Source organism: Phocoena phocoena, chromosome 12 (assembly GCF_963924675.1).
Source record: "Phocoena phocoena chromosome 12, mPhoPho1.1, whole genome shotgun sequence".
Taxonomy (NCBI): domain Eukaryota; kingdom Metazoa; phylum Chordata; class Mammalia; order Artiodactyla; family Phocoenidae; genus Phocoena; species Phocoena phocoena.
In genome coordinates this window covers 67,009,275-67,028,358 of record NC_089230.1, presented here as the reverse complement: position 1 = coordinate 67,028,358, position 19,084 = coordinate 67,009,275, and the positions used below count along the sequence as shown (strand labels likewise).

The 19,084-nt window shown below is 38.3% G+C and overlaps 1 non-coding gene across 1 annotated transcript; it reads right to left on the bottom strand.

Moving 5' to 3' along the window:
- Window positions 1–15,637: 15,637 nt before the first annotated feature.
- On the bottom strand, window positions 15,638–15,744 carry LOC136132369 (U6 spliceosomal RNA). Its single transcript, XR_010656450.1, has one exon. It is a non-coding gene; the product is annotated as a U6 spliceosomal RNA (small nuclear RNA).
- Window positions 15,745–19,084: the final 3,340 nt, after the last annotated feature.

The following is a 19,084-nucleotide window of genomic DNA, read 5'->3' as shown; positions in this document are numbered from 1 at the left end:
GACCCCCCCCCACAAAAAAAAGTCCAAAAACAAAAACCAGAAAAATAAAAACTTGAAGGAAGAATCAAAGAACCTCACTCTTTCAGTACTTACTATGAGTGGAGCTGTGTTGCTGTTCAAAAGCAGTGTTAAAATTGAGGTTCAGGTGCCTTTAAACATTTCCGTCTTTGCTGACCTGCTGAAATAAACCTGGGTGTTTGATTGGATGTAAGCCAGGGTATTTTGTACTCTGAAATGTAAGTAAAGTAAACACTTTATCATCCAATGAAGGACTTAACAGCTAATTAGATACCTTCCTGTTGGGAGATGTCTTGGGAAACTGATTTCAAAAGCATATGCTAATAAGGATTTAAAGAATCCTATGTAAGATTATCAAAGGATTCCTTTCAATAATGAGTTCCCTTAGACCCAGGATATTTTAATATATGATTAGAATTACTAATCATTCATTTAAGGGAGCCCAGCATTGCTGGGAAGTTAGGAATACCATCAGGGAACATGTTCTCAAGAGGTTGCAAAATAAACAACCATCTTCTGTTTTTATTAAAATGATAGCTTTAAAAGATCATTCCTTTTCTTCCCTGCAAAATATGCAACAGGTCTAATTTATCTCTAGACACCAGAATTTCTTTCCTTCCTATTACTAAACCCTTGAGAAAAGGCCATTTTGAAAAAAATAAGGCTTCTGTCTTTAAAAACGGATTATTTTGATATACCAAAAACGAATTGTCTTGATGCTCAGTGCATTTCTGTCCTTTTAAATCCTAAATTCACAAATTTATATTCTTCCCTTGGTATTTAAAGACTCAAGAACACTAACACTGTGCTTATAATTGACTGTGTTAAAAGTGACCATGTTTTTGTGTCTGAAAGTAGAACATGAAATATTGTACCAGATTTTGCCCGAGGACTTCCGTGCTGTTTCTTATTATGTCCTTCTCTCCCCAGCCTTTGGAATTCCCTTAATGTCAGAGACATTAACTTTGAGGGTAAGAGAGTAAATCTTAAGAGATGTAGTATTTGCTTTGAATTTACCAGCCAACTAAATAGGAAGGATGTTAATGTCTCAGGTGTACAAGGTGTACTTCTTGTTAGTGTTAATGAAAGCTGTGTATATAGTGGAGAGAAAACATATTCCCCAAATCAGTAAACAGACAGAAGCTATGATGGACTTTTTTCTTTTTTCTTTTTGGCCGTGTCACACAGCATGTGGGATCTTTAGTTCCCCAACCAGGGAAAGAACCCGTGGCCCCTGCAGTGGAATCGCAGAGTCTTAACCAATGGACCACTAGGGGAGTCCTGGATTTTGTATGAAAAAAGCAATGTCAGAGGCTATTAGGGTATTTAAGTGAAGGGAAAAATTCTATGTTATAGTACTAAATCTAAAAGGAAAAATCAAAAAGAATGGATACCTCTATGGGTATAACTGAATCACTTTGCTGTAACTGTAACTGTAAAATCATCTGTAACTAACACATCATTGTTAATCAACTATACTCCAATATAAAATAATTTTAAAAACATTTTTAAAAATTAAAAATAATGAAAAAATAAAAGGAAAGACCAAGTATTGATTGTAACCTAACCAGATACCATAAATCCACAGCAGCATTCTCAGCCCCACAGAATAAATGGCATTCATTAAGTTTGAGTATATTGTTGCCCTAGGATCAGGGAGGCCAAACTGTTTTACTCTTCTCTGCAAAGCCTAATCTCTCTACCTGAAAAATAATTTAGGAAAAAAAAATTTTAAGGTCAGTGACTCTCTCTTGGCCTCCCTGCATATTTGTCTTTTTCTTTCTTATTAGCATTAGGTAATGTATCTTAAAACCCCAGGCCTCTACATTCAAACCTGGCTGAATTACCTCTCTTGCACAATGCAGATGCCCTTCAGGAGAAGTCTGTTTCGTGGGAGACTGGCAGGCTTTAAAGAGAAGAGTGTGACTTGGCTGCCTGGAGGCTTGGGTTCCAATTTCATGTCTGACAGCAGCCTTTGTGCCCTCTGCCGAGTCACCTTCTTACTTCTGTGGCTTTCCTTTTCTTTTCTCTTAGAAAGGTGACCACTGGACTCATGTTTCAGATGGGTCCTCACTGACTAGTCCCCTGCCCCCATGGATTTGAGGCCCAGAAAAATTGTTTAGCTTAACAAATTATTATAAGCCAAATACCCTTATAACAGCCACGCCAGTCAGGAAATCGAACTTTGCCAGTCACCCCAGAAGCCCCTCCTTGGGTTGCATCTCAATCATAACTCCCTCTCTCCCTCCAAATTAACTACAGGCAGTCCTTGCCTTACATGACACTGTGGTACTATAAAGAAATGCTGAAATCCTGATAGGCTATCTTAATAATCAGTGGGAGAAATTGCGATTGTTCTGAGACCTTTAAATGTTTGGTCAGAACATTAAAAACTCTTTTACTGTCTGTTATAATTTTAGAGGGAAATGAAAAAATACTAAAATTTAGTATGTAATAATTTAAAACATTAGCAACATTGAGAATTAGACTTTTATTTCTTTGTAAAATCTTATCAAGAGTAGTTTGGTTTGCCTTTTCCCATACTATAATTTATGATACAGAACAAGCATCTTTTCTTTTCAAAATTTATTCTATTGAAGTATACTTGATTTACAATGTCATGTTAATTTCTGCTGTACAGCAAAGTGATTCAGTTATACATATATATACATTCTTTTTCATATTCTTTTCCATTCTGGTTTATCACAGGATATTGAATATAGTTCCCTGTGCGATACAATAGGATCTTGTTGTTTATCCTTCCTATATATACTAGTCTGCATCTTCAACAAGCATCTTTTCTATGCCTTGATGAACTTTCATACTCCTGTAGAAGTTTAGATCAGTTTCCAACATTTTATCCTTTGCGTTTTCAGTGTTGTGAAGTATCTGCAGGAGTTCCTTTAATGTGGACTTTTTGCAGCATCATTTCTTCATTCTTTTCATCTCCACACTTTCGTCATTTATGGCGATCAGTTCCCTTCATTCAGTTCCTCTGGCTGCACATCTAGAGGCTTCGGGTGGTAGCGCATCAACTTTCCCACAGTCAAACATTTCTTCTGTGACTCCATCCTGTTCCATTCAAATTTCACTTCCAGTGTTACCACTTTTGATTTCTTTGCTGCACTTTCTTCTTTGTTGGCTAATTACCTATTTTAATTGTTTATTTTGGTAAGCTATTATGTGGGTTTTTCATGGGGAGACAAGAAGACAACACAGATACATGGTTTGCTGTCTGTGTGAACTGAGTAACAAATGAGTGACCAGTCACTGACAGACTTGGAAAGATGTGACATGATTGGTCACTGATCATGATGGTCATCTATTAATTACATAGTGATTCGTAGACTGGAGTGCTGTTAGTGAAGTTTGTACCTCATGCAGTTTCTGAAAGTTAATTCACCATGGTAAGTGAGATTTGAGCCGTGTTGTTGGAGGACTGGTATAATTTAAACTGTGGGACCTGAAATTGTGCACATTATAATCGTGTAAAGTGAAGGCTGCCTGTATGATTTGCTGTAGTAATCACTTTCTTGTAGGTCTGGACACTATGGTTTAGTGTTGTTCCATAAAATGTTTTTGTTATGTCTTCTAAGTCTTTTTTTTTTTTTTAAATCTGTGGGTTTCCCCTCTGTATTAGTTTTCCAGGGCTGCTGTAACAAAGTACCACAGACTGGGTGGCTTAAACAACAGAAATTTATTTTCTCACAGTTCTGGAGGCTGGAAAATCTCAGATCAAGGTGTTAGCAGATTTGATAAACAACAAGGCCCTACTTTATAGCACAGAGAACTATATTCAATATCCTATGATAAACCATAATGGAAAAGAATATGTATATATATATTTATATGAGAATGTATACATATGTGTAACTGAGTCACTTTGCTGTACAGCAGAAATTAACACAACATTGTAAATCAACTATACTTCAAAAAATTTTTTTTAACTTAAAAAAAAAAAGGTGATTTGGTTTCTCCTGAGGCCTCTCTCCTTGGCTTGCAGATGGCCACCTTCTTGTTGTGTCTTCACATGGTCTTTTCTCTGTGCAAGTGAACTCCTGGTTTCTCTTTCCCTTCTTATAATGACACTAGTACTGTTGAATTAGGGCCTACCTTAATGGCCTTATTTTAACTTAATTACCTCTTTAAAGGCCACGTCTCCAAATATAGTCATACGAATTTTGGAGGGACACAGTTCAGCCCATCACATCTTCTATTCCTTTCTTTTCTTTACTACTTATGTATCAAAATAGCTGGGCTTCTTGACCACTGGTTATATAAAACATAAGCCATAATCACATAAACTTTTCATTAAAGAGTTAAGATCATTCATGAAGGACAACATTGAAAATTAGGCCTGGATTATGTTGGGTAAAATTATGTTCCAGTTACTAAGGATATATAACAAATCACCCCCAAACTTGGCAGCTTAAAACAGCAATAATCATTTATTATCTCTCAAAATCTGTCAGTCAGGAATTACAGAGTAACTCAGCTGAGAAGTTCTGACTCTGGTCTTTCAATAAGATTGCAGACAGATTTAACTGGGGCTACAGTCATCTGAAAGTTTGACTGGGGCAGGAGTCATCTTGAAGATGGCTTGCTCACTTGGCTGGCACATTGGGGATGGCTGCTGGTGGGAGGCCTCAGTTCCTTTCTGCATGGCTGCTTGACTGTCCTTATGGCATGGCAGCTGACCTGAGTGAGTAATCCAAGAGGTCAAGACAGAAGCTGCAATGAATTGTCATTTTCACCATGTTCTATTGGTCACAGAGATCCAGTCTTGATTCACTGTAGAAGGGGACTCCACAAAGGCATGAATATAGGAGGTATTGATTATTGGGAGCCATCTTGGGGACTGGCTGCTATAAATTGGATGGGTAAAAAGTGTCGTACTTTTGGGAAACCTGTTTGTAAGTCTATACCTTCAAATGCTGCTTATCTTACAGGCATGTCGTCAAAGTTAAACATTATTAAATGCAAACTTTCTACCTCACACTTAATGAGTTAATATTTTTAAGAGTTTTCAAGGTAATTTTTTATGATCAGTCTCTATGTCTGACTAAAACCATTATATTAATCCAAATACATACACTTACCTATTAGTAGATTTTTCTTTGGCTTGGTCATTCATCTGAGATACTGGTCTTTTGTTTTGTTTTAATTGGAGTATAGTTGCTTTACAATTTTATGTTAGTTTCTACTGTACAGCAAAGTGAGTCAGTTATACGTAAACATATCCCCTCTTTTTTTAGATTTCCTTCCCATTTAGGTAACCACAGAGCACTCACTGAGTAGAGTTCCCTGTGCTATTCAGTAGGTTCTCATTAGTTATCTGTTTAATACATAGTAGTGTATATATGTCAATCCCAATCTCCCAATTCATCCGCCCCACCCGAGATACTGGTCTTAAATGGTGGGATCAACAGCTTCAGATATCACATATGCCTTTATGTGAAGTAGGAGACGTTACTGGAAATGACAGAAGAGCATGTGCTATGGAGCAGGAAGGATATATGAAGGAAGGGAAGCAAGTTGAACAGGGGTGAACATGAGTAGTATGGAGGGTATATTAGTTGATGGGACAGAACAGAATTGGTGTGAGATGAAATTTCTTATGACAGGTTGTAAACTTGTGCAACAATATTTATTCTGTGCTGTCTGTAGGAAGATATATAGTTACCTAAGTGATTTAGCAGTATAAAGTATGAGATTCATGGCTTTATGTTAAATCAACTTATGTCCGATATAAAGCTGATGCTAATAATTTAGGATTAACATTTTTTATTGAAGTATAGGTAATTTACAGTGTTGTGTTAGTTTCAAGTGTACAGCAAAATGATTCAGTTATACACACACACACACACACACACACACTCACGCACACACATATTCTTTTTCAGATTCTTTTATAGGTTATTACAAGATAAGGTATTGAGTATAGTTCCCTGTGCTATGCAGTAAGTCCTTGTTGTTTACCTATTTTATATATAGTAGTGTGTATGTTAATCCCAAGATCCTAATTTATCTCCCCCCCCTCCACCCGACCCCTGCTATCCCCTTTGGTAACCATAAGTTTGTTTTCTATGTCTGTGAGTCTATTTCTGTTATGTAAATAAGTTCATTTGTGTCATTTTTTTAGATTCCATAAATAAGTGACATCGTATGATATTTGTCTTTCTTTGTCTGACTTAGTTCACCTCATATGATAATCTGTAGGTCCATCCATGTTGCTACAAATGGTATTATTTCATTCTTTTTTATTGCTGAGTCATATTCCATTGTATAAAACCACATAGGATTAAAATTTTTTTAATTGCCCACATTCACTCTTAACTCAGTATCGTTGGTTAAATAAAGATGTTTTGGGTTCATTCATAAAGGAAAATTAGGAACATTAGTAAAATATGATGAGTTTAAGCCCCTTAATGTGTTATAGTTTGATAGGACTTCACACAGCTGCAGAAATGAGTGTAGTATCCAATCTGAACTCTTGTGAATAGAGTGTTAGAAATGATGTTATTGAATTTTTACACTCCTGGAAGTTTGTCTAATAAATTGAGTAGTTGTCACACTGAGTTTCCTACAATTCATGTCATAAAAAATAACTAAAAACTAATATATTTGTATTCTCCCTCACTCCACAGGCTCATTAGAAGTGACTGGTTACTAGTTTCAAAAATGTAGTGAAAGAAGTTTGCAGAGTTTGTGTTCATTTGGGATCAGGCTGTTTTGCAGAGTCAAGGTTATTGAAATTTATTTGTGGCAGAGATGGGTGAATAATGAACAGTTCTTTCTAGACACATAATACAAGCTCCCTGTTGGCTTCTATCTGTCTGCCTTAGGAACAAAGATGTCTCTGTGCTACGGGGTAAAGACCTGGAGTGAAGTGAGTACCTGGCAAAGGCTAAGAGCACATGTAGGGCATGGAACCACGAGGACTCATCATGATGACTAGATTGCTTATGAAAAACCAATACTTGCAAGTTCTGATTGGAGTGGGCTTCACAAGTCTGTGTTCTGTCTTTCATATGTAGCATTTTGTTTTAGAGACAAAATAAGGTCTGTTGGATAAGGCAGTAAAAGGTTGTCTTTGGGCAATTCCTATAGCAGACTTTCTGTTTCAACTGATCTCTTGTTATTTGAGCCTTTTATTTATTTTTAGAGACATTTTAAAACACAGAAAAGTACATAGGCACTCTGTTCATTGACCACCAAGATCAGTTTTTAGTTTTCAGTATCTTCCTGGTGGGAATTTAATTTCCTGCTTCACAAAGTATTATGCTCGGACTACTAAAGTGAAGAACAATGATCCCTTCCAAGACTAGCTTTTATTTATAGCTGTAGCTTCTAATTTTATTTTAGTGCTTTGTAAACTCACCAAATCCCACTGCTTAACATTAGCAATAAGTTATGCCTTGTTTACTTCTAAGATGGTCTGGAGCTTTTAGTGTAATCGATCGGCTGCCTGCTTTTGCACATCTGCAAATGGTTATGTTATACACTGTCAAACCCATTCCAGAGAGGTGAGGAAGAAGAGAAAAAGAAAAGGATTCTTATCCTCTTCTTAAAATGATCTTTTCTTCTCCATGTAGGGAATTCGGATAATTCTGAAACGTCAACCACTTGATGTGGTTGGTTTTTTTCATTCGTTGTCCCATTCAGTATAGAGATTCATGCCCTTCACTTCTGGGAAATTTTATTCTATCATTTCTTTGATAATTCTCCTGTCCTCTTACTCTGTTTTCTCTTTTAAAACTTCTGATATGCAGAAGACCTATTGAATTGAGCCTCTCTTTTTGCTTAACTTTTCTGTCTCTATTTCTGCCTCTGTCTTTTGGTTCTATTTCCTGGGAGATTTTTTTTTTTTTCGGTACACGGGCCTCTCACTGTCGTGGCCCCTCCTGTTGCGGAGCACAGGCTCCGGACGCACAGGCTCAGCGGCCATGGCTCACGGGCCCAGCCGCTCCGCGGCATGTGGGATCTTCCCGGACCGGGGCACGAACCCGTGTCGCCTGCATTGGCAGGCGGACTCTCAGCCACCGCGCCACCAGGGAAGCCCTGTGGGAGATTTTTAAAACTTACTTTCGTTTCTTCTATTGAATAAAAAAAAAAATTGTCAATAACATTTTTATTTCCAAGAAATCTCTTTGGTTCTCTGATCATTTTTTTCATTTTAACTTGTTCTATAATACTTTCATTAATCTCTGAGGATACTAATGCAAGTTTTGTTTTTTTTTTTTTAAGTTCTTATCTTTTTTTTTGGCCACACAGCATAGCATGTGGAATCTTAGTTCCCCTACCAGGCATTGAACCCACCCCCATCTGCAGTGGAATACTGGAGTCTTAACTGCCAGACTGCCAGGGAAGTCCCTTAAGTTCTTGTCAGTTACCAGAATTATCTTAGTTTATTCCAGGGTTATTTCTTCTTGTTTACTGTGGTCCCTCCTTTTCATTTTGGAGGCTTTCCTTGAATGTCTGGTGGTCCTTGGTTTTGTGTTCATGTTTAAGACTAAAAGGCAATTGGAGGGTCTGTGTGCAAAATTGTAGAGTATATGAAGGTCTTGTCTTAGAAGCTGTTCAAATTCTCTAGAGAGGAAACATAATATTGGGGGGAAACCACTGACGAATTAATACAATATGATATCAGTTTTACAAATTGAAAAATAAAACTAAATGACATATGGCTTGTGGTTATATACATATGTGGCAAAACCATAATAAAGGCAAAAGAAAGTAAACACAAAATTCAAATGGTGCTTACCCTTCGGGGATATGATTGGAGTGGAGCATAAAGAATATCACTGTTATTGGTTATGTTCTAGTTTTTAAATTGAGAAGTGAGTTTTATTATGATCTTTATTCCTATGTGTATGTAATATAATATTAATACAGTCTTTTATATGTGTCAAGTATTTCATAATAAAAATGAGAAAATTTGAAGAAAACTCTTTGTATCCCATCTTGTGAGAGCAGATGCTTGACTGACAGTGTTCTGTGCTTGGAGTTGGAGGGCTGACTGTTAATAATCATGACCCACCCTTTCAGCTCAGTATGCAATTTGAGAAATGACAGGGTTAAATGAATCAGCACAAACAGGGTGGTTATGCATAATTCCTTTGGGGTTGTTCTTGGCACCATGCTCCCTGACGTCCTGATGTGTATACTGGTCACGGATTCTTCCAGACACCATTCAGTCTTCCCAGTGATGTGTAAGAGATGCCTCCACCAGCCCCTGAGTACCTGCTGGTCTTAAATTTCACCCTTTGCCTTCTGCAAGGTGCCTCAGGCACTTTTGTAGCACCTTTACTGCTGTCACTTACACATCTCTGTAAGCCGTTTGGGGTCAAAACTGTTCAGTTGCACATGAGATAAAGGCAGAAAGAAACCTCAGTGGAGTAAAGGAGCAGCTGGGAGACAAAGCACAGTACCGTGGTCAGTGCTCATTGGTGAAAGCTCATGGGCGGGGCATGGCTGGGAGGTGTGCATCTTCCCTCCACTCCCTCCTCAGCACCGGAATGATTCACCTGTGTGTGCATGGGGGTGTGCATAGTTTTTAATATTGAAATGTTTGAGACAGAAGGGTCATAATGAGTCAGTGCGTGTGGGGCACCACTAACCAAGTACAACTGTAGACCTTCAGTTTCTCCCCAGTTTGTGTTTCTGTCCACCCCAGTGCCAAGTGTTTCTAAGTCCCAAACCTCAGCAGGGTTTTGCAGGGCAAAATTGTCCCTTTCTCAAGTGTCCCCCTCTGTAAACACCAAGCTGAGGCTTCTTTCCCCTCATACAGAAGTTACCTCTTCTCCACTGTCTTTCCATCTTCCATAACTGTTGAAATCTCTCCTTTGCTTTTGGCCACTCCGTGTTCTATTCCTTAATGTGGCTTATCTTTATTCTTTTTCTCGCACGTTAGTGGGGTCTTTGTTGGGAGAGGATATAGGGGAGGTGTTTAATAAGCTTGCTTTTTTTCTGCCAAGAAATTTTAAAAAATTATTTAAAATTTGTTTTTATTTTCTTTTTTAATTGAAGTATAGTTGATTTACAATGTTACATTAGTTTTAGGTGTACAATATCGTGATTCAATAAGCTTTCTTTTTTAAAAAAAATTTATTAATTTGGCTGTACATGTGCGAGATCTTCATTACGGCATGCAGGATCTTTTTAGTTGGAGCACGTGGGATCTTAGTTGCAGCATGTGGGCTCTTAGGTGTGGCACGTGGGATCTAGTTCCCTGACCAGGGATCGAACCCAGGGCCCCTGCATTGGGAGTGTGGAGTCTTAACCACTGGACCACCAAGGAAGTCCCCAATAAGCTTTCTTTAATCAGAAAACAATATTAACATTATGAGGAATTTTGTCTCCCCCTATCCCGTGGTTTTTTTTTTTTCCCTTTAGCTTCATTGAGGTATAATTGACAAATAAAATTTTAAGATTTTTGTTTTTTGGTAAGATATTTAAAGTGTGCAAAATGGTGGTTTGATATACGTAAACATTGTGAAAGGATTAACATATCCATCACCTCACATGTATCTTTTTTTGTGTGTGTGAGAACATTTAAGTTCTAGTACTCTCAGCAAATTTCAACTACATGTGTTATCAACTGTGGTCACCATGTTGTACATTATTAGATCCTCAGACCTTATTCATCTTATAACTGAAAGGTTGTACCCTTTTACTGACCTCTCCTTGTTGCTCTCACTCTCCAACCCCTGGCAGCCTACTCTCTTTCTATGAGTTCAGCTATTTAAATATCTATTTATTTATAATTAAAAAAAAATTTAAGACTCCATATATAAGTGGCATTATGCAGTATTTGTGTTTCTGTGACTCATTTCACTTAGCATAATACCCTCCAGGTTCATTAATGTTGTTGCAAATGACAGGATTCCCTTCTTTTTTAAGGCTGAAATTTATTCCACTGTGTATGGAGTAAAATATTATATATATATATATATATATATATATATATATATATATATATATATATAAATATATATAATGTTTTCTTTAGCCATTCATCCATTAATGGACACTTAGGTTGCCTGCATACCTTGGCTATCATGAATAATGCTGCCATGAATATGGGAGTACAAATATCTCTTGGAGATAACTGATTTCGTTTCTTTCGGCTATATGCCCAGAAGTGGGATTGCTGGATCATATGGTAGTTCTATTTTTAACTTTTCGAGGGACCTCCATACTGTTCTCCATAGTGACTGTCCCAATTTACATTCGCACCAACAGTGTACAGGGGTCCCCTTTTCTCTGCATCCTTGCCAACACTTGTTATCTCTTGTCTTTTTGATGATAGCCATTCTAACTGGTGTGACATGATATCTCATTGCAGTTTTCCCTTATGATCAGTGATGTTGAGCACCTTTTCATATATGTGTTGGCAATTTGTATGTCTTCTTATGGGAAATGTCTATTCAGGTACTTTGCCTATTTTTGAATTGTGTTATTTGCTTTCTTGCTTTGGAGCTGTTTGAGTATTTTATATATTTTGGATAACTTGCAAATATTTTCTCCCATTCCATAGATTGTCTCTATACTTTGTTATTTGCTGTGTAGAATCTTTAGTTTGATTCAATACAATTTATTTCTGCTTTTGTTTTCTGCACTTTTGGGGTCATATTAGAAAAATCATTGCCCTGACCAATGTCAAAAAGATTTTCCCCTGTGTTTTCTTCCCCTATGTTTTATAGTTTCAGTTCTTACATTTAAGTCTTTAATCTATTTTTGAGTTGATTTTTGCATATGGAGTGAGATAAGGGTCCAATTTTATTCTTTTGATGAAAACAGAGTCTTCGCAACTCTCTTTATTGAAGAGACTGTCCTTTGTGTGTTCTTGGCACCTTTGTTGAAGATCAATTGTGGATTTATTTCTGGGCTCTCTATTCTGTTCCACTGGTTTATATGTCTGTTTTTATGCCAGTGCCATGCTCTTTTAATTATTATAGCTTTTTAGTACATTTTGAAATCACATGGTATGATGCTTTTAGCTTTGTTCTTTTTGCCCAGGATTGCTTTGATTATTTGAGGTCTCTGGGGGTTTCATGTGAATTTTAAGATTGTTTTTGGATAAATCTTTATAATTGAAGGAGCTTATATTAATTAGACTCATTCCTTGGTGAGGCAATCTTTTGTTAGTTTCACTTTTGCAAAACAAAGATTTGATAATGTATATTTACATACTGGAGATATGGCTCAATCTAATTTATCAGTTAGGTGCAAAAACACAGTCCACCAGTAATAGTGGCTCATCTTTAATAAGCTCTGGGATAACAGAATAAAATATTCCTTCCTGAAATGTAACTGAGGAGAACTATTATTGGTCCCTGAAGTTAAAAAGCTGTCATTGTTCTTTAATAAGATAATTTCATCACTAGTGGTGATATTTTATCTAGTAGTCTAAATTCCTACTTCCACCAGCAGGAACTTCACTTCTTTTTAACATGATCAAGTGTCCAATTTTAGAACAGCAGATGGCTGGAGCTTGCTTTATACTGATTAGTAATATTTTTTCTTCTAATGTACAGAAAACATTTCTTTAGTCCCTAGCAACTTGATCATCTGCACCCTTACAGAAATCTCAGTGTGCCCTATATGGCTCAGAGTATTATCTACAAGCACTTACATCTATCAGGCTTTTGTTTGGAGGCCAGAGCAGGAATGTCACATGATACGCAGGAAAAGGTCCTGTAATCTTGCCTATTCATACGTGGCGCACCATAGTTTGTCAAGAGTCTTTTGTACTTTAACAACACCTTTCCAAGAACTTATGTTGCTTCCATCTAAACTAACTTGAAACTTCCTTAGGGGAAAAATAGTATACATTTCTGTTTGTGAGGGAAACGGAACATACTTTATTTTATACTGGATTGTGAGTTAATATGTCTGGGTAGACCGTTACTGGCCAGAGCTGGAACCGAACTCAGGTTTGGCTGCTCATTGCTCTGGAGTCAATGTTCCAGAGACAAGGGTTGGTGAAAAAAAAAGATGCTTTATTCAGGAAGCTGGCAACCTGGGGAGATGGCAGACTAGCATACCCTAAGCCACCTCCCAGTTGTTGGTTAGGGGGCAGAAGGTCTTAAAGGGGAGTTTCAGGGGTGCACAGGCAGTGGGGGGCCCTCCGTGCAGAACAGCACAGTCAGTTCCGACAACCGTCTTGAAACTGGTCATGTGGTGGTCTAATCAGCATCATCGTGATTGTTTTAAGCACAGTTACTCTTCAATTCCAGGGTTGATTTGTTCCCATTTCCTTGAGGCCAGTTCTTGGAATTGTGCAAGGCACAGACTCAGTACTGCTCAAGACAGAGCAGCTTATGTCATGGCTACAGTCTGGTCATCCTGCAGTTAGCTTTTTCCCTCTGGTGGCAGTTTTAGTATCTGCAAAACAACTCAGGAATGTGCATCAGACACTGTTATCTATGTTCTTCAGGGAGGAACTAAAGATTCTGTGACGCTGTTGTCCTAATCATTAACTGCTTGAGCCTGCTCTTTTGTGACTCAGGGGAGGCCTGGGAAACTATGGCTTTTCTACAAACAAGAGACAGGGGACATGGAAGGGCTTTTATATCTGGAGGGCCCCCCTCCAAGGTCTGGCTCTGTTTCAAGACCTCTGGGAGTTATTTGTGGGGGACCCACCTTGGCTTTTAGGAGCAGGAAAGAAGTATTCAGGGAATTGTCATGGCCTGGGAAGGGAGCAGAAAAGTGTACCAATTGGAGTTTGAGTTTTTGAGAATGCTGTGTTTGTGTGTGTTGAAGGGAGGGAGAATAGTGATAGAGGAATAAATAGATGACTTTTCAGATAATCTGAGTGAAAACCTAAAATGAAAAGGGACAGCCTGGTGAGATGGGAGAAAACATCCAGCTTCACCACCTGTCTCCCAGTATGCTCTGAAAATTCTGGCCTGCAAAGATCCTCTTTCTTTAAGAATTTGTAGTGCATGTAATTATAGATTATCTGGCATTTTACTTTAAATTATTTTAAAAATGTGAGTCACTGCAAAGTGGTTTAGAGATCAGGCTCTGGAGCTAGGTCAATTTAGGACAAATCCTGGCCTTATGATGTATTAGCTGTGTGACCTGGGACAAGCTACTTAACCTCTCTGTGCCTCAGTTTCCTCATATTTAAAATGAGGATAATAATAATATCTACCTTGTTTTGTTATGGGTAAATTACTTAGCCGGCAAAATTAGTACATATTCATTGTAGAAAAGTAGATAGTGGGAATTCCCTGGCGGTCCAGTGGCTAGGACTCTGTGCTTTCACTGCTGAGGGCCCAGGTTCGATCCCTGGTTGGGGAACTAAGATCCCGCAAGCCAATGAAAATAAAAGGAAAGAAAAGAAGATAGTATAAAAATTAGCAGAAAAGGAGATAAGCATCTTCAATCCTTCCACCTATAGGTAACCACTATTACTATATTGGTACATACCCTTAAATGTTTTTTGTGTGCAGCCTTGCGATCATACTTTTCATGTTATCTTGTAACTTTTTCCTTTAATAATATATCATGAGCATTTGCCCATACTTTTCAACATCATATATCTAAAATAGAACTACATTGATTGGATAGGTAGTTTTTAGTTTATTAAAGTGTTCCCATATTGTTGAAGCTTTAGGTGGCTTCCAGATTTTCACTTTTACATGAAATGCTTCAGTATACATTTTTGTATGTTAATCTCATTCTTGAAGTTATTTTCCTTGAAGAGAAATGGAATTGCTGAGTCAAAGGGTATTCGTTTTTATTTTTAAGGCTTTTGACACATATTGCTAAATTGCCTTCCAGAAATGTTCACTAGCGATGTGTGAGAGTTTGTTTTCTTGCCCTCTTGTCAGTAGGGATTATTCTAATTTTTTTACATTCAATTTTATAGGTAAAAATTGTGTCTTCGTTGTTTGATTATGAAGAAGACTGAACATTTGTATGTTTTTAGCTCTTGGATTTCTTTTTCTTCTCTGGTGTGTGAAGTGCCTGTGTATTCCTTATTCACCTTTTTTTTTCCCTGAAGTATTCACTTTCTTGTAAACTTTCAATTTGTAAGAGATCTTTATGTTGAAAAGCTATTGTTTGGCTTCATTAAGATATTTTTCCCCCAAGAAGTAAAATTTCAACAACTTTGTTAATGAATCTGATACTCTGAGGTTGGTCAATTAAGCTTCATCCATGAGGTCTCTAAGAGAAAAACTACAAATCAGTTGATATTTATGATTTTATAGTACACAGGTATATTATTTATAGACACAGTTGGGAAGTCTTTTTTTTTTTCCTTCTGAAAATAGCAAATACTTGCTGGTGAGTTGATTTACTGTTTGGAGTTTGCTTTGTAGGTGGAATGTACTTCATTCTGATTAGGTATTGTGAATTCTGTTTTGTGCTATACCTATGAGATCATTTTCTTTTAATTGAAGTATAGTTGACTTACAATGTTGTGTTAGTTTCTGGTGTACAGCAAAGTGATTCAGTTATATATACATATATATACATATTCTTTTTCATATTCTTTTCCATTATGGTTTATTATAGGATATTGAATATAGCTTCCATTTGCTATACAGTAGGACCTTATTGTTTATCTGTTTTATATATAGTAGTTTGTATATGTTAATCCCCCCAAAATGTGGAATGCCTGACGATTTTGCATGTCATCCTTGCACAGGGGCCATGCTAATCTTCTCTGTATCATTCCAATTTTAGTATATGTGCTGCCGAAGCGAGCACTATACCTGTGATACCTTGATGGAGTCCTGAACTATTTGCTGGACACTGTCTTGGTATTTTGTTTATTTATTTATTTTTTTTATATGTAAAATATATAGAGATGAGATTTCTTTTTTTTACATCTTTATTGGAGTATAATTGCTTTACAATGGTGTGTTAGTTTCTGCTTTATAACAAAGTGAATCAGTTATACATATACATATGTTCCCATATCTCCTCCCTCTTGCATCTCCTTCCCTCCCACCCTCCCTATCCCACCCCTCTAGGTGGTCACAAAGCACCAAGCTGATCTCCCTGTGCTATGCGGCTGCTTCCTACTAGCTATCTATTTTACGTTTGGTAGTGTATATATGACCATGCCACTCTCTCACTTTGTCACAGTTTACCCTTCCCCCTCCCCATATCCTTAAGTCCATTCTCTAGTAGGTCTGTCTTTATTCCTGTCTTACCCCTAGGTTCTTCTTGACATTTTTTTCCCCTTAAATTCCATATATATGTGTTAGCGTACGGTATTTGTCTTTCTTTTTCTGACTTACTTCACTCCGTGTCTTGGTATTTTAAACTCTTAGAGTCAGCCACAGTGTTTATGTCCTGTATTTATCAAGGACTTGCTGTGTAGATAGATCAAAAGTCGAGATGGAAGGCACAGAGTTTTGTGATTCTAGAGCTGAGGTCATAATGCTTAGCATACAAATGACTTGAAAGATGGGATTCTTAGAAAGATTGGAACCATTGCCAACGTTGAACGCTTCACTGATTCTCTTTGAAGAGTATCTCAAGAGCTCACCCTCTGTAGGGCAGAGCACTGTTGCTCAGGCCTCCTGCAGGTATAACTTCTGAAAGCATGTTGGAGGACTCATTTATCTGTGTAGCATCTTGAGGCTTAAGTGCGAAGCATATATTTTTGTGAACTGAAGGAAATTTCTTTAGAGTGCAGTTGAAACTTTACTCACACCTTCAGACTCATTTTGGAATTTAAAACAGCTGTAAAAATTCCTCTTGTACTGATGGAGTTCCCAGGGTGGTGTGTCTCTCCTTCCACTTTCTTTACTTCCCAAGCTCTCCCCACCACAAGGCCTCCCAGCCGTCTAAGGAGATATCTCTGATGGCATAAAAGCCTTCTGAAAACCGTTAGGTGACTCATACCACGCGTGTATGGCTTTAGGCTTGACAGGTGTTTTTTTTACAATAGTTCACCCTCCCACTCTAAGGAGATTTCTGAAGTTCTGATCAGGGAGTCTAAAAATTCACATTTTGCCTAGTAGGTGATGAGGAGGGTGCTTATCTTACCTGTCTGGATTTTTTTTTTTTTACTCAAAGTTTAATGAAATATTCTGTATTACCCATAATCCTTTTTTGAAAGCGAGAGCAGACTATGAGGAAATATGTAGAATGAGTATAAATCAGCAGAGGAAAAGTCAAGTTCTTACTCCTATTATTTATAAATATTGAGACGTTATTTATTTAGGCATGATAAATATTCTTTTTTGATGGTTGAATGTGAGGGTCGTTTAGAATTAAATTTTTTATTTTAGTTTTTCTGAGTGGCTGGGACTTTTTCTAGCTAACCTAAGTGGTTTTATAGCGTTTCTCTGGCCGCTTAATCTGTATTTAGAATTTTTAGCAGTATTTTCAGAAAATTTCCAAGGCGCATCATTTTGTAAAAATTTGTGTTACAAACTTGTTTCTTTTTGATTCCCCCTCCCTTGGTCTCTCCCTTCCGCACCTCCATCTCATCAGTTCCTCCACTTCCCCAGTTCTGGGTCTGTTTAGTTTTCACCTCATGAGTAATGATTATTATGAATTCCGCTCGTTCTAATGAGGCACTAAGGCTGTCTCTCAGGTTTTGGATTTCCTTTAGGAGAAGTGTTAATTATTACCGCCTCACCTTCTTATACCTGGCACAAAAGTAAGTTGCAGAAGGAGAAGAGGAAACACCTGTTTATAAAATGTGGCATTTGAGTAAAATTCTAATGCAGAATGATTAACAGCAGAGCCTCATAGAATCAGCTCAGCCCCGTCTTGATTCGGTTTCCCGTGGTTGTGGATGTCGCATGTTTCATACTATGTGTAGACCTCTTCCACCATGCTTTTCATGTCACTCTCTACTTCTGTTGCCACCTTTTCAATTCACAACTTTAGTTCATTTCTCTGTCACGTTAGCTTTTTTTTTTTTTTAAATATTTTTCTAATTTTAATTATGCTTTATTATTTGACCTACATGCTATTTATGATTGTATTGATTAATTTTAAATTATTTTTTTAAAACCCCACAGTTGTTTATTTATTTATTTTTCTGGCTGTGTTGGGTCTTCGTTTCTCTGCGAGGGCTTTCTCTAGTTGTGGCAAGCGGGGGCCACTCTTCATCGCGGTGCGCGGGCCTCTCACTATCGTGGCCTCTCCTGTTGCGGAGCACAGGCTCCAGACGCGCAGGCTCAGTAGTTGTGGCTCACGGGCACAGTTGCTCCCGCAGCATGTGGGATCCTCCCAGACCAGGGCTCGAACCCGTGTCCCCTGCATTAGCAGGCAGATTCTCAACCACTGCGCCACCAGGGAAGCCTACGTTAGCTTTTTCACTGGGCTTTCCCTGTCTCCAGGGTCAAGTTCCCTTAATCTGTAAATCCAACAAATAGCCGCTAAATTTGTATTTGAATGGGGCCCCTGCACTACGCAGCCCTCCTAGAATTCCTCCTGTGTTATGGTCCAAGTCCTCAGCCTCTTCAAGGCTTTTTACTGTGAGCTCCAGATTAATTTTCTAGTCTCGTCACCTGCTGCTCCTTGACCTCCACATTCTGCCCTGTTGATCTGACAAGCCTGCCAGTCAGAACAGCTACTGCTTTTCCTACCACCCATCTCTGTGCAGAGAAATCCGACCCACCTTGGAAGGGGCACCATCTCCTCCAGCATTCCTTTGCAGATCCCTCCCGTTGACAGTGTTGCTCTGCATTCTGTAGCTCCGGTGTCACTCATCGGGAATTTTTTTTTTTTTTTTGCGGTACGCGGGCCTCTCGCTGTTGCGGCCTCTCCCGTTGCGGAGCACAGGCTCCGGACGCGCAGGCTCAGCGGCCATGGCTCACAGGCCCAGCCACTCCGCCACATGTGGGATCTTCCCGGACCGAGGCACGAATCCGTGTTCCCTGCATCGGCAGGCAGACTCTCAACCACTGCGCCACCAGGGAAGCCCGGGAATTGTTTTTACATTTGTAGGTTCTTATCTGTGTCGCCTGAGGGTAGGAACCAGCTCATCTATTCCTGGTTCCCCTGGACACACTCAACCTGCTTGGCCTGCGGTGCTCACTCTTTCATCCCCTTCTGGTTCTTTCCCCCATTAACATTCTCA